The sequence below is a fragment of the Crassostrea angulata genome, chromosome 1 (genome assembly GCF_025612915.1).
Source record: "Crassostrea angulata isolate pt1a10 chromosome 1, ASM2561291v2, whole genome shotgun sequence".
NCBI classification, from domain to species: Eukaryota; Metazoa; Mollusca; class Bivalvia; order Ostreida; family Ostreidae; genus Magallana; species Magallana angulata.
The window spans coordinates 40,603,485-40,620,765 of NC_069111.1; the positions used below are offsets into that span (position 1 = coordinate 40,603,485).

Consider the following 17,281-nt stretch of genomic DNA (forward strand, 5'->3'; position numbering starts at 1 on the left):
TTAAAATCTTTTACATTAGTATATATTATAATTGATTTACACCATTGTTTTATAGTAACATTAAAGGGACTTAGACACGATTTGACTTAAAATTTTCAAATTTTATTTCTCCATTTTCAATGTTTATAATGATGAGTATAGATGTTTATAATGCTATGTCAAAATTTTAAAGTCATATTAAATTGCTAGTTGCTAGTTGCTTTGAATGCCAGAATTCGTATTGGGATTCTCTCTAGATCTATTATTTGCCTTTAAGTTCATAGAAATGAAAAATAAATTAATGTAGTTAAAGTAAGATTTTTTTTAAATATGTTTTAAGCACATAGTATCATAGTTTATAGGCATTTTGGAAAATGATAAGAGTTTTAACGGTTAGAAGTAAAAGACTGTTATCTTTTCTATTTGAGAAAATTTGCAACGTTGCAGCAGTATTTGAAAAGCAAAAAATCAAACAGCTTAGTATTTGTTTGTAGTAACAACATTGAATTAAAAAACAAAACAAAACCAATAAAACCCCCATATAACTTATAACTTAATGGCATTTTTAAGAAGATAAAAATGATTTTTGAAGATCGATTTATTCGGCCCTATGATAGATATCATTTTGAGTTTTAAAAAAGTCAAATAAACATATTAGAAACCAAACAACTCAAGTATTGAAAGAAGAAGAACGGGTCAAAATGCCATAATACATGTCAAGCTTCTCTCTTTGACAATATTTTGCAAAGTGCAGAGACTTTGAATGGTGCTTTTGACAGTGATAACTAATTTCCGGTTCAATTATTGTCAGCCAATTTGAAACTGCGCAAAATACCAAGCACCCTTATTAAAACGAATATTTATAGTAATTTAGAATATGATTACGGTTAAATTCGGTCTTAAATGAACCGGTTCCTAAAGCAAAAATTCAGATGATTTCTCTTAGTTTCATTTTCGTCCTTTGCTGATGAAAATTGAGCACATTGATCTTAAAATACGAATATTGAAATTTATATTTGACGACCAACGAACGCCAAACACAAAATAAACCATCGATAATCATTGGAAAGGGTCACTTATTTGCAATCTCGGCAGCGCGCTTTTTTGGATTGCGTGCTTTTGAGGTACAGTCCAATTTAGCCAATTTTCTTCCTTAAACTTCTAATTTCGTCACTGGCATTTTTTTAACGCGTAGGTTATTGGGCGTCATTGAAGTTGATGAGCAAAATCAAATATCTCAAAATAAAATCTAGACTATGGAAATAACTGTTCATGTTAAAAATCTAATGGAATATAATGTACTCATAAACGAATCGTGTGTTTGCTCTCGATTATTTTGAATTCTTTGGCTGCCATTTTAGAACCATTTTAATCAAACATATAACACCCGCACAAACAAGTTCTCAACTTGAGGAAAGAACAGAAAAATGCACATGCCATACCTTGGCACCAAAGTGTTCAACAATGGATAATCCGGCCTTATTTGTAAAATAAAATCAGAATTGTTTAATATATTTATCGAAGAAGGTGGGACACAAACATGAAAAGATTTATTAGAGGCTTGCAAAAGCATGATGCGTTTTTGCACAGGATTCTATCAAACTCATTAATCTGTGCAAGGATTTGTCGGACTTTAGTTTGGTCCACTTTGGCACCTGAAGACATTTCTATGTTGTCTGTAAATATTATCCTAGATAATTAGTGATAGCGCTGCTAATTAATGTGTAATTGGATTTACTTCATTCAAATGCTGAACGATTTCAATTCCTTTGAAGTCATCAAGTACGATTGTAAATAAATTTTCATAAATAGAAGAACTTTTGCATTTTCATCAAATTCTTCTGTATAAACTGAGTTCAATAAGGACAAAATGATAACTTTCATGCTTTTATGCGTCTTGGTTGCATTTTTTCCCTGTGGCACACATATTATCGTATATAAACATTTACCGGTTTGGCAATTTATAACTCATATAACATAAAAACTCTTGGGTCCTGATTGTTTAACAATATGTATGTATACATATGCGTACTTAAGTATGCATGTACATATACATGTACTCATCTATAGCCAGCGGATTGAGAACTGATTTACGATGCCAATTTAGGGAATCGTTCATAACAGTTAAGAAAGGTGCTTTTGAAAATTTTGCAGATAATCTTGTTTTCTGAGTTTTCCGAGACAGACACATAATACTTTTGACCACTTCAAGTCAAAAGTTACGATGCCAGTTCTCAAACGAAAATGTTCAAATGGCTTCAGGGTAGTAGTTAATAGTTATCAGTACCTAAAGTTCATTTAGCTTAGTAATTGAGCCATGATTCACCAGCAGTTATGTCGATTAACGTTAGTTTACTCGAAGTTAATTAAATTGACGTGAAAAAAACTGCGCTCTTGCACAGTGTGAGTCAACAGAACAAAGAACACAAGCTACCGTATCGGCTGCTATAGTCTTTGAACCCGACTCACGGTTGTGGCGGGAAATGGGATAAAACTAATCTTCGGGCCGCAGTTTCACATCTAAAAGTCGGAACGTAATGTCAGACAAATAAAAGTAATAAATGGTCATGGTTTTGTTCTTCTTCAAGGGGCCCAAGGGATAAATCTTTTTGATAAGTGATTCATTTTGAAGTTATCGTCTGCAAGGGCATCATTTCGTGCCCTTGCCAACATCTTCTTGTGAATATTTTGATGATCTAAGCCTCATCATTGTCAATATCACATTATTAAGACATATCGCTCTCAGCTGAATTGAAATTGATCCACGTGTTATTTGTCAAGTTACGGTGCTTTAAAGAGTATATAATCGAAATAATTATATGCATAAAACGATTCAGAAAATATAACAATTGAACTTTTGTTTTAAAGAAAGACATATAACTTGTTTGTTAGGTTATTACTTACTCGATATAGAATTCAAACCGATGGTAATGGAGGTTTATCAGCGTCTCCTGAATTAGGAATAACAGTGCTTCTTTTAAGAATAAAGTTGAATGAAGTTGAAAGCTCGCTTACATGTATAACGCTTAATCCTCACTCTCTAGATTAAAGCTGCTTGGTCCGATTTTATATAAAATTTTATGCACGCTTTTAAACGATGGGTATGCTAAGTATATGTATAATAATAGACATTGCAGTAGTTTTCCCAGTCAATTAAGCCAAATTTCAATGAAGAAAATTACGTACAAAATTTGCTAACAAAACAAACGACATAAAAGGGTACCGCGTTATTTCGCCTCATGTTAAATTTCACCCCTGACGACGAGACGGGTATGGTTGTATTACGACTTTGTCATCGCTTTAAATAAAGGTCGAAACGATCAGACAAATTAGAAATAAACATGCGTACGTTTTGTTCCCTTATATTTCTGAAGTTTGTTTTCTTTACAATCGATGCATAGTATGCGTGTTGAATGATCCCAATCATTCGGGGGGCGAAACCAAACGGTTTCTTTTTCTAAACATTCCCTTGATGCATTTTGGTTTGTTTTTTCGTTTGCCCAACAAGAAATTATTTTATTTACTTTGAATATTTCTAACTTTGAAAGGAGACTGATTCTCCTGGTGTAAACAGGAGAAAGTCCATAACTTTCTAAGATAAATGGTTTGTATGGAAAAAATTGTGATACTGTAATAACAAATAAATCGGACCAAGCAGCTTTAATAATTTTGGCCATTGTTCCACTTATACTTATGAAAAATGCAATGCAAACCTCTATCATTATGTGTACATTTCTGGTCTATTTTCTGCACAATGGTTCAGAGTTTATGCCTTGATTTGATTTGAACATATTTTTATTGTACAAAAATACAATTGGGATTGGGCACAAGTTCCATAACTTAGACCGCCCTTTATGCCTTAAAACTAGTTGTCTTATCAAGCCTAACATTATTGCATCATATCCTTTACTCTAACAATATACTACCGAAACAAGTTTCTATCTATTGGTCTACCGCTAGCATCGGTTCAAGGGTTTAATTAGATTTTTTTCGTAGAATTACAAACCACAAAGACACGTGTAAATTACCTGAGATTCTACAATAGGCTGTGAGAGTCTCGTTTTCTACATGAACAATAAACGTTTTTTCTCAATTCTATCTTGCAAGATTTCTAAAAGAGGGTTATTCTAATGCTATACGATGTTTTCTGCTTTTGGTGTTAACTTAAACGACGGTTTGTCTCTGAGGGGATGACTCCCAGCAGTCAAATTTATCAATGGCGACAAATATTTTACATCTATATTTGGATAATGTCGCTGTCCAAGACCGTTCCATGCCGTACTGCTATTGTTTTGATGTCTTCCTATGTTTAAGTTAACTAAATAACATTTACAGGTTTTTCCATTGTTCTGTTTGACGTTTATAAAACTATTTTCAAAATCTGTTTCCATATAAATTACCGAACCAGTGTGATGTCAGACAGACGAAACCTCTTTCCTGTCATGCGCAATCCATTACAATTTCCGCAAGTTCATGTCCTCCATATTTTTCTGCCTAAATTGCACGCTAGCAATTCATTCTTCTATTATCGTTACTTGTAAAAAAAATTCAAATTTTATCAAGGTAAAGCAAGGTATAGGGTCTTTATTGATAGTTTTTACAGAACAAAATGCCAGTCTAAGGGATAAATGAAACATGCAGTATGTTAGATTTCTTAAATATTGATAGGGGTAAACAAAAGGTTTACATATATTTTGTTTCGCATAGAAATATGCCATATAATTTAAACATGCTATCAAACTAAGTATATATTTACCCCCCCAAAAAAGACTAACTAAAATAATGGATTTTGCTACTATTATTACATCTCGAAGTTCTACTAAGGAACAAAAACAGTAAAAACTCCGAAACATCAGTGTGCAGTTGAAGCGTTATCACAACCTCTAGGTCATTTCTATCTCCCTGTTCAGGGGATTCTCTTCCCTGCGTTAACGTAGAGGATTAATTGCTTACTACGTAGATTTGAATGAAAGGTTAAAATTCACACGAATGCCAAACATTATCGAATTATAAAACTCAAGCAATCTGACATTTCCAATTCCTTATTCAGCCCTACCCTTTTCATTATACGTTCTACAAATTTAAAAGTATTATTGCCAGAACTTGACACTTGCGCTTTCTCGGACGCGTTTTAAGCCGTACAAAGTTGAACTGCATTGCGCTGAAGGAGTTATAAAATGTTGACACTAACCATCTGGATAAAACGATTTTGTGGATTATACCTGGCTTTTCCTTCCAGAAGTTATCATTCATTACTTCCAAAAAGCCCTAAGTCGAGAATGGTCAGGCTGAATTGTAAAAGCACTTAAGTGGTTTAATTTTATTTCGTTGTATGTCTGCGTTGGATTTTTGAAGAAAGAAAAAATGCGTAATTGTATAAAAAAAAACTTTTCATCGATTCTATGAATGAAATGTGCTGACAGAACATTAAGAATCTTAAAACTAATGAAAGTTAGATAGTACAATGTACATATTTTCATTAATCTTTACGATATTTTTAGCTTTTGTAAATCTTTCTCAAGCAATAGATAAAGCATACAATCCATGCAACAACCAATGGGAGAGGATTCAAGAGATCCAATCCACAGACCTTTATCCCGTACACGGCATTGTTTGGATTGGTGTCCAAGATTACAAGCTTTTTGTGAGAAGCTTTTCTTTTCAAATACGGTGTATCTGAATTACGTCATTAGCACGTATTTACAAACATTTAATCAAATTACCGACACAGGAATAGGTTTCCCAGCAGGCCTTGTTACCATTGATGGCATTTGATGCTTTATTGCAGAACTCTTAGTAATAGACGTGTAAGCATCGGAAATCAATGGTTAACAGGTCCCCATCAGATATGTCTAAGAAACCACGAGAAAATAGAAAGGCAGCACCAATTAACTGCCTTAATTAGATATTTTAAACTATTTAGGGTGACATGTGACAATAAATGCCATATTTGGAAGAAACACAAGTGCAATTCGATAACTGACAGTAAACTAGGCGATTATCCACTTGAAATCTACGCTCGTTTTATTGTGTGGGGAGAGGTATGTATGTCAAAGTATCTACGTTACAAATTGTTTGGTTTCTTATCTGTCTTCCCTTGACGTAAACGTGGTAATTAGCCGTCCCGTTAATTCTTGTAATTAATCGTGTCAACACCCGGATAGGTTATTTTCGTCGCCCGTGGTTAATTTTTGAATTATGACAAATTGGTACAGAGGTGTTATAAAAAAGAATAATATTTCAGATCGTCTGCTGAATCCAACCGACTTTTGGCCGGTGCCATAAAAAATCAAATAAAATCACCGAATTGAGCCTACAGTTAAACTATAGTCTCGCCATGGTGTCTTTATATCAATTTGTTCTTTTTTGGTCAATATTCTTCAGAAATGGATGTAATTAAAACAAATCATATATTTATTCAGACCATTTATAAAAATGACAATAGTGAGAACACTTGTCCTTCATCAATCAAAAATATTGACGAACTGTAAAATGATTTATAGAATATAAAGATTTACATTTTAATTTGATAGTGAACTTACGTAACACTATTCAACAATAGTTATATATGACAGAGTGCAGTCTGAATGCAAATTTCGGTTTATTTTTGTGATTCATAATATTAGCATAATTTTTAAACGCTAACCTGTGTGTATACAACATATCTATAAGGACGTGCGTGCAATATAAAGTACGTGTTATATCTCATATATAATAACGACAAATAAAGTATTACTGCTTTTCTTCTAATGTGCTGCATGTCGACGCAAGTTGCATGTCGATATACGCGTATTGATAAAGTTAAGTTGCATGTTGACTCAAGTTGCATGTTGACACATACAATCTGGATATCTCATGATCTAAATTCATTTATAAGACAGTCATCCGATAAATATTTACTTATTGATAATATAAGTTTACATAACATTAATGTATTGGAAGAAAAACCCTAGTGACACCCATCCTTAATTCCGTTGTATAATCTCGTTGTATTCTCGCGTCGTACTTCGACAACATTTGTACAATGATCAATTTTATAATGTTTGTGTATATTCCCGATTTTAAACTCTTTTGATATGTGAAAGCCAACCTAAATGCACTGAACAGCTAACAAATGCTTAAAATTTTAGATACTAGAATAAATTAAATTCTAAAAAGCATGCATTATACTTTGTGAATTTTTTTAAAAATAGGTTTCTTTTGGATTTTGTTTTTGGGTTGTATAAAAACAACCACCCTGAAAAAGTCACAAAAGCAATAATGAATCGAAGTTTTACTTAACAGAGAAATATTACATAATATGCTAATAACCCTTACATCCAGTATCTTTCCTCCCTATATTTTCCTCTTGACCTAGCAACTTTAAGTGATTGTTCACGCTTGACGAAGCATTAGTCTGCAGCACTCATATATGACGCCATGTAAGTAGTCATTTGTGTTTCGTGGCATGCTAAAGCGCCAAAATCTGAATGAAAAACTACCTTTATCTTCTCGAGTAAACAGGAACGTAGTATTACGCTGACAAATGGACTTGTGAATGGAAAACTAATGATATATTGGCCTATATAAAACCCCCATCAGGATCGGGGTAGATAAGCTATGCCGATGACACCCGGTCAAATTCAAGGTTATGTAGATAGGTAAACAGCGACTTCTGGAACAGACGGGTATATAAGTAAATGGTGATTCAACCCGACGACAAACGAAAGCCGGCAGATAAAACGTGCCAATGTGCATACTGTACGTCCAACAGCAGATCTGCATGATGCGTTTAAGTAGGCTGCCATTTTCTGCTAAATCAATTTCAAAAGCAGAAAAGGAAAAAAAAAACCCACATGCTTAAATTATACGATACGTTGAGGTTATATTATTGATGTTATCTAAACGTGCATGTAGATTGTGTGAATATTCAATTCATAACTATCTTATGCTAATACTGTTTGTGATATCATATTTAAGTGTATGGCGGTGTCTCGGAGACTCCGTGTACAGGGGTGTCGTATTTCTTTTTATTTCTGTAGTATTATCTAGATTTCATAAAACCTAGTCACTTCCTGTGGGTTAAAAATACATAACCTGCACTTTTTGCAAAATAAATGATAACGATTTGACGTAGCAAGAGCACAATTGGGTTGTTAAAGGGGTAAATCGAATAGAGAAGGGACCTTTAAAGGAAGAAAAAGGGTGACTGTCGCAAGAAATTGTCAACAGAATATAAGTTTTTGTTGTTTTCTTAAACCTTCACCGCTAAAGAATACAAATAAACAATTTGAAAGCAAAAACAACAACAAACAACACACACACTGCTAAAAGTCTTATTTGGCAAACTGAACAATGTTTATTTCAGTTTAAGAACACCTTCAAGGTAAATTACAGAAGTCATCATTTCAAGTGTTTCCGTTTTGTACCAATACAAACGAAACAGCAAAAATAATGTTTACTCATTAATGGGATTGCACTATTCACTGTATTATTTTCAAATACGGTAAATATGTAAAAGAACTTGTTTCAACTGTGAAAAAAATATGACCGATTCATGTATCTAAACTATGAATTATAAATCGGGTAGCATACACTGTTTAATGTTTCAAGTGAAGCCAATTAATCTAGGGCATGGTTTAGTGTTTACGATAACGATTATAAAATGAAATGAAAAACAATCTTTTTAAAACAAAATATAACTGAATATCTATCATAAGATAATAACTTGCATAAAACAATGCAAGAGAAAGATTCAACTTTTTAAAAATGTTATACTGTATAATATCTGGCTCTTTTTTGGGTGGAAAATTACGGTAAAAATGAAAAAAAAAATATAAAAAGCGTAAAATTTACTAAATTTCAAAAATCATGGCTTATCCCTAAAGTTGCAACCTTTTCATATATCATGCAGGGGACTGAAGATGTGAAAATATAATCTCAAGAAGATTAAAACAACAGGCAAAGAAGGAACCCATTTATGGCCCCTTCCATTTAACGCTTTAAACAATCTGAAAATGAGATATTCTAGGTCCCTATCATGTTTAATATTTCTTCTCCCCTTGTTTCAATCGGCATTTCTTCTTACTCATAACGCCATAACATTATTTTAAGGCGATGGCTTTGTCTAGACCTAGACGCCGCATCGTACATTAAAAGAGCCGCATTTACACGTAATCCTGATGATTAAGCGCCATCTATTGGTTAATGCAGCCAAGGCAAATCCTGATTGGTGTAAGCCAGCAGTCTCAATATTTCTGTTGACCAATAAGACGGCTCGAAACAGATTCTACATTGTACGACAAGACCTTTTAATTAAAATCTGTCTTAGAATCTGATAATGGAACGTAAAGTGTGACAAACAAAACACGTATTGCTTTTGTTAAAGGGTCATGTAAGCAACCTCATAACAAAATGTTCGATCGCCGACATCTCTTTATTTAGCGATTTTACGTAACCAACGATATATTTTTATCAATCACGTTAATTGAAGTCGACAAACTCCTTGCTCCCTTGTTCATTGCTGATTTTAAACGAATTTTTCAACTTATTTTTCAAAAGATGGTATTTTCATTGGTCTGTTTTGGCCAACGGCAGCATATAAGCTAATATTCTTGTCCATGGAGGGGAAAAGTTACGGTAAAACGTTTAATTTCCTATTCGATACTGGCCGTGTCATCTCTTCACAGCATGTTTATGTCAATAGTTTGCACCGAAACTTTTAAATACGATTAGACGGTAGTTATTGTTAATTATTGTTGCTGATTCCTCTGTAAAAATAGCGAAACCTCTTTAAAATGTTTCAATAAAAAACCGACACTTAAATTTTAATGTCGACGTTAGTGTCCTTCTATGGCGTTAATATATTTTCTTTTATATAAGACGATACCAATCTATGTAAGAGTCTGTTTTGTATATATCAGATTTAAACGTGTCCCAATAATAAAAATTAGTGACTTTAAGTATATAAATATGTTAGACACTTCCAAAATTGACACAACTAAAGTGTTGATGATTCACAAAATTCAACTTTCATTCTTTATAAACAAATATTGTCTGATACGTGTACCCAAAAATGTTGACATCATGGGAAATTTCTATCATTTCTAAACAAAATAAATATCAGGATGATGAAAACATTTTATTTTCTTTCCTATTCAATGAAAATCAGTGTGTATTCTATTATGGAATGAATAAACGATCAGTTATCCTAACAACAGATGAAAATTTCGTGTATTAGAATAAACAAAAACACGAAATTTAAATGTCTTCAGGGTTTAATGAATAAAGGACCTCCTCTGGTATGGAAAAATCCTACTATAAAAATCATTAATCGTCAAATACATGAATGAAGACTGTACATTCTCAGAACTACGTGACCTATTTATTGATAAGTCTCCATTAAGTCGATACGAGGTAATAAATGTAGGCAGTATAGCAACAAATCTCGTGCAAGGAACAATGTCGGCCAAGCGAAATAAACACACAAGAAAGATCCCCTCGTCATTTCTATTCTGTCCAATACAATTCTTGAAAACTATAAATTCTCATAAATTCTGAGCATTGTTTGAATGCATGATTAGATGTAATCTTTCATATTTTGAGCGAAATCAAGAAATAATGAAAGGTGGGGTGTCGATATAAACGGAAGCATGGTGAAAATGTTAATATGTGTTAACATACAGAACCATGAGGGGCGATATACAATACATCAATAATCGATCAAAATAATCAGTTCTTCTAGATATCGAATACCTTCACGTCAAAAAAAAATTGAAATAAAAAAGTTGGTCGTTGAGGACATGTAAACCGCAAACCCTCTGGTTATTTTAAGTCTCTTTTTTTATTCTTATATGCACATTCTTTTTCAAAATTCATTTTTTTGACAATTTTACATTGAAACTTTGAATGAATCGTGTCAATATGCGACTTGAAACATTAAACGATTTTAACAAAGGAGGTAACAATCTGCCATGTCATCAACTCTTAGTTTATTAAAACTGACATATTGGCGCTGTAAAAGGGAACTTGTAATAACTGATTTGTTATTTTTGCACCACAGATGGCAAACTTTATCAAACACCTCTTTCTAGAGGTAAATATGTGGTATGTGTTATGACAACTTATGGCGAACGTAATATATGAAAAAAATTATTTTGATTCAGTATTAGTTTATATATGGAATATTGTGGCAATCGCTAAATGATTTAGAATTTGTTTGTCTGGCGTACAATTTTTTGTGTGTAAATCAAGCAATGAAATAAAACCAAGCATATCACAAATATTCCCCTTTGAAAAAAAGTGTTTCAATGACCTTTTTTAAAAAACAAAGATAATTGACACCGAAGTCGAAAAAATAAGTGATTACATGTATTTAAGCATAAATATTCCGACGTGATTTTAAAATGCGTTATATTCATTTTTTTAGTCCATTCATTACAAGCCACTTGCCAATGGAACTATATTTATCAAGAAAGATAACTGAAATTTCAAATAATTTCATTTATATATCTTTCTGTTTTATTTGACTTGTATTAGTTTATATCGCATATTTTCGCATTTGCTTTCGATTAAACCTTTCAAATGGAATGATTGTTGCAGACTAATCAGTTATATCATATTTAGCCGCACGTGTAAACAGAAGTACAAGAGAATCCAACCTTACACTGTGAATGATTCCATGCATTATGTTGGGGGACAACAGGTCAAGTTGAGTACAAAATGCATGTTTCTTGGGCTCTTGGTTGCAGAGTTAAGGTAAGAGACCAGGTGTTTGTAGAACAGGCAGGTGACAATAACAAAGATCCCTGTATTTAAACCATTATATAAGAAATTCTTAACGGTGTTAAATTGCACTAAATTGGATAAGGGGCATATGGGTGTGTCTAATTTACGAAAACAACCCGACAGAAACAGAAGATTAAACTAAAGAAATGAGTTGACTATTTCTTTTAAGTCGTTTGCCCTGGCATAAAAAAGAAAGAAACAAAATCTTACGTTTCGGAAATCAATAGCGAGTTTTCGTAACCTTGTTTGATATACGGTCATAATTGACATTGTGTTTGGCAAAGTCCTGTATATCTACCTGTCGAGCATTCAAACTTAATGTTAAAATATTTTCAAACACATTTCATGTTTAAATCCATCACAAGCATTCTCGGCCACGTTGCAAATTCGATCCAACCTGATTTTTGCTTGAGAAAAAAAACCCTCAATGAACTAAACGCTCGAACCCTTTACAGTTAATTTTGACATTATAAATTATTCAAAAATCACAATACCATATTTATATGCAGAAACGACCTGAATGAAATAAATATACACTAGCTTAGCGTTATCTTTCCTGTTTCATAAAATCTTTCACAATAACAAATAAAACCCTGATTTGGCCCAGGTACATTCATTAGAATAAATATGCGTGTGATAAGAAATCAACCACCGTGTACCCGACGAAATATCGCAGAGCGCAGTGGACATTTATTTTTCTGTTACTCTTTTCAGTCAATCTATTAAGGAACCTTTAACAATTATCGTATATATAGGGAAAATTCGGTGTACAATACAGCTTTGTATTCTTCTTTAGCGTGATTTTTATCGTAAAGCGAATTCATTGACAATCCTGCGATCGCCTGATTGACGGGTTTAGCTCCGCCCCTCAATTGGGCCCTGTTCGGTGGTTTATAAAGTATAAAGCATTTTGACTAAACCACGATAAAAAAGCGGTGCGATATTCAACAATGATACCAAAGAAGGGAAATAAATATTATTGGGATAATCGAAGTGGAGAATATGTGTAAAATAGTCTTCTTGGTGCAACTAAGATCAGGAAATATAATGTGATAATAGAACAAGTGCGAGTTAAATGCAGGTAACTCTCCTATCCCATGCACCATGCGCAGACTGCGATTTGACTCACTAGTATTTGTGATTTGTGCATTTGTAAGTGTTTTTCAATGCATATTCAGTTTCTCAGATATTTCAATTAAGGATTCTAATAATCTCAATGCAATGGATCATAATTCACTGAACTCGGCCCAAGGGAACTTTACGGCGAACGACTTCAAACAATTTTATTCCGATGCAGGTAAGATCTTAATTAGAGTGCAGCCTTAGCAAAATGTGTACTGCACTCCAGATTTATTGAGTTAAATATCGAATGTTGACTTAACTTTATTTATAATTCAATTTATAAGATTAAGCAAATGAAAACCTCTTGCGAGTGCTGTATTGTTTGTGGGGTTTTAATAACGGGGTCTGAATGAGCACCAGTGGTTTATTGGGCCCCCAGACTATGTGAACAAGAAACCCATCTGAAAGAAATTAAAAAAATCAACTCTACTGTAAAAGATACGCAGACTATATGGTATTATTGATAATAGACCTAAAACAGTCTAAAAAAGCAACTGATTTCCTAAAACGATACGCGAATGTGCATTGAAGCAATTAATAAGTAAAAGATGATTGATATCTCTTGGAATTTGCATAATGTAAATGCTACATTGAAAATGTATTTTATGTAAAGAAATAAATAGGACTGGAAAAAAAAAGACTGGCAGTGACGTTCTACCTTCGACAGGGTTCCCCCTTCACCTGATTTCCATTCAGATATACAAGACTCATTCATCAGAAAGAAATTAATGATATAACGCTCATTCGTAAACATTTGGCAGTAAGCTTAGAGCCTTGGTAATAATACGCGTGGTTTTTTCCTGTGTTTTGAGGTTAGGCCGACGGCGCGAATACAGGTTTATGGTCCATTTGGTTTCTCTAGGTCTGTTATAGGGAAAACGGTCTAAAGATCCGAGTTGTAGAGACCATCACTAGCAGACGTGCATGTTGAGTGTAAATACCATATATTTAAAAAAATCTAATTTCGAAACCTCATCAATTTTGTGCCCTCATTTTTGTATGACAATTTGAAAGTGTTATTTTGGGCGGAACCCCGGCGGTGAGAGCTGCTGGAGCCGGGTTGCTAGTTTCTGTTATCCCGCCAGTCTGAAGGCTAACCACGCGTGGCACTAAAGCGTTGAAAGAGTACACAGTATTAGCATTTCACTCAAAGCAGCTAATCCAGCATGCAGTAATATAATAAACCCCTTATACAAGAACGTCCTGCAGATAACTTTTGCTTAATACTTCGAGCATGTGGTGTATCTCGTTAAAATTGACAAGAAAACACCTTTTTCTCCCGCATTGACAAATTTCAGCGTCATTTTTTTTTTGCATCTTGGTGTGCAAACTCTTTCTTCCGTTGTCTCTTTTCAAGTGCAAATTGCCCGCGCTAAAAAATAGCGAATCTCATAAAAAGTCTGGTTAATATGCGCAGTATTGTATTTTGAGGGAAAGGAAAAGAATGAAATTGGGCCGAACTTTTTAAATGGAAGCTAGCATTACTGTTTGGCCGCCAGTTGCTGTACACCATACTACACGTGATGCCATGATAGGTGTTTGCGTACTTACTCCGTTCAGTGTGCAGTCCTGAAGATTTAACACCTCAGCGCCTCGTCAGCGTGCTCTGATCCTCTTACTTCTGTGAATCTCCGCAAAACAAAACCAAAACAATACATTGTAGTGCCTGGGACAGGATCTATCCTTTTATGGTCTGACCTACTTTGAAAGAATAACTTCAAAGGAACGCTCCTTTGTTAACGCTTTTATTTCCATTTATTTTCAAGTTTTTTTTTTGCCTTCTCTTTATGACCAAAAAGGGGTGAAATACACGATAGCCATGCTGCACACCTTATGTACATATTCTTAACACCTGTTCAATTTGTAATTGAAAAGCTGCAAACTTTTCGGAACCAAGTAAAACGTCATACACATTCATGTAAAGAGTGCTGAATACACAGTTCAGTTTTTTTTATTAATACATGTAATTTATCAGAAATTGTTCTCGGGTGCCCGTTAAGTCTTCTGTATTTCTAGCACCGGGGTTCAAAACGACGAAAATGATATGTTTAATCTATTAAACCCAGCAAAACCTGATATAGCGTTATCGAGACGAAAAAAGTCAAATCTACCCTAGTTAGAAAGTTTCATTGATAACACGTTATGACTCATTCATGTTTTTAAAAACCGCAGTTTTATTTATTACTGTAAATATTGTCTATTTGACCTTAAACGGTTAATCCGCCAAGTCTCCCGGTATAACCGACGAACTGCTCGTCGATTAAGAATCCTCTTTAAATTTGTGGTTTTAATAAAACATACAGATGTTTAATCAACCTGCCTTTACTCTCAAAACCCAATAAACGGATCCTTCGCTGACAAATCAGTAAGATAGGTTAACATTATCACTATCCTAACTTTTTACCTTCGAGAGTGGCAGACAGTCTCATCAAGTTTGGTTAGCAAGAAGCAGGAAGTCTGTACACAATTATGTACTTTCAACACGCATCTCATATGGAGTCAATAAATTCTAGATCAATTCATCAAAACATGATTGAATTTTGAAATACCTATGATATTGAACTCTGTTCGCCAAAGTCGTGACATCGCAGCGTAACCTTATGTTCACAAAAAATCCAATGATTCACCTCAATTGTTCTTGAAAATTCCAGCCAATGTGAGTTATCCATCAGAATTGCAATTCTCAGAATTCACTTCTTTGATTATGCCAAAAATTTGCGACCATTTTGGAGACCATGTGCTTTTGACGCTCTCGTTCATTTAACAATTAATTCAATACGAAGAAACTTCCATAACCCATACCGTTTTGACTACAAATAAAAAAGATTAAGAGCCTTAACAAATGAGATATTACATTCCTTGCTGGAAATATTTTCTGCAATACATTCAGACAGGAACTCAGTTTTGTCTAAATGATGAAATTGTGCAAGTAAAATTGCAATGACCGGGTCTTTTGCTTCAGATGCAATACCTAACTTAGGGTTAACAAATATAGAGTCCCCATTCATCAATCATACAGTTAAGTTTAAAATAAGATTTTTTTACTAGATACTATTAAAAAACATATACTATGTTGACACCGATAATGTGAATATAGTAAAGTGTACAGGGTTTTAAGCCAACAAACTAGTTGTAATAAATGTAGGGCAATGGGGCTTGCGTTGTCAGTCAAATGTATTTTAATACTTACAAATTGCACGTGGAGGACACAATTCATTCGACAAATTGCTATTCAATTCATATAGATTATTATTTTTTTAACATTCTATAAGAATTCGGCGGTTTTATATCGAATAAATTTAAAAATATGTTCTTACAATCAAATTGCTGTTTCAAAAATTTAGGTATCTCTATGAGAGACAAAACATTTTTTTTGTCAATTCAGCAGACAATTTTCTGTGATATATGAATGTATTTCATCATGCCCGTTTACAAATAAAAAATGGACAAAGTTGATTCCAAAAATATCAATGGTTGTTGAGTGTGTGGACTTCATATTAAAAAAAAAACAACTTTATTTTTGCTTAATGTATCTCAATGCTGATAGCTCGTATGAAAATAAGAATGGAAAAACATCCAAGCTCTTAACTAGCTCTGTGATTTTATTCGTAACGTCGATTTATCATTATCCTAATTCGCCTTGCACTTCTTAAAATAAGCCGCAGATTAGAATTCTTGGATAAAAATATACATGCACTAAAAATAGAATAGCCCTGATTTACACCATAAAGGGTGTCTAATACGCCAACAATGAATTTTATTTTCATTACTGTATTTCAAGAAGAAAACGGCGATTTAATCTCGCTTTTACGCATGAGGAGGGCATCAGCATAGGGAACCTTTACTAAACGACACATACATTTTTACCCACCCCTCCTCGATCCAATTCAAAATCAACCTTAAAATTTTCATTTGTTTTAATTTTTGAAATTTTAACCGAAAAACTTAGAAATCGTCTCCATTTTTTATAGCTTTTGATTTTTGAAAATTACCTCCATATTTGTTCAAGAAAACGTATGAAAGTTTACTGTCCTCACACTTTTGACTCAAGTGGACAATTTTGTTCTCGAGGTACGACTATTTGATAAATGCCAATAAGAGTGGTTGATTGACAGATGAAGTGGTCATATAGCCCTTCACTTTCAATATATGATAAAAGTGGACGTGCCTAATACATATTCACCGCACAGTCTCACAAAAACTAGATTAGACCATAAACGTACTTTACAACTGTCTCTCTCAAAGTTTCCAACGCATCTGTAATTAATACTTTTTACAATGTGCAAAGAAACCGAAAATGTTATTGTCAGCAATCCAAATTTGGGAATCAAAAGAGTGGAACTGGGTCATTTTACTTAGTATCTTAAAAAACTTCAACAACAGAAAAATTAATCAAGTTAAAAAATTAGATTGT

At 33.5% G+C, this 17,281-nt stretch overlaps 1 long non-coding RNA gene across 1 annotated transcript in view; it reads right to left on the reverse strand.

Annotated features, from left to right (window-relative positions):
* LOC128181961 (uncharacterized) overlaps window positions 1-3,644 on the reverse strand; it is a 29,926-nt gene extending 26,282 nt beyond the window's left edge. The window contains exon 1 of the long non-coding RNA XR_008243385.1: window positions 2,884-3,644. This is a non-coding gene — a long non-coding RNA (uncharacterized LOC128181961). The remainder of the gene's footprint in view (window positions 1-2,883) is intronic.
* Window positions 3,645-17,281: the final 13,637 nt, after the last annotated feature.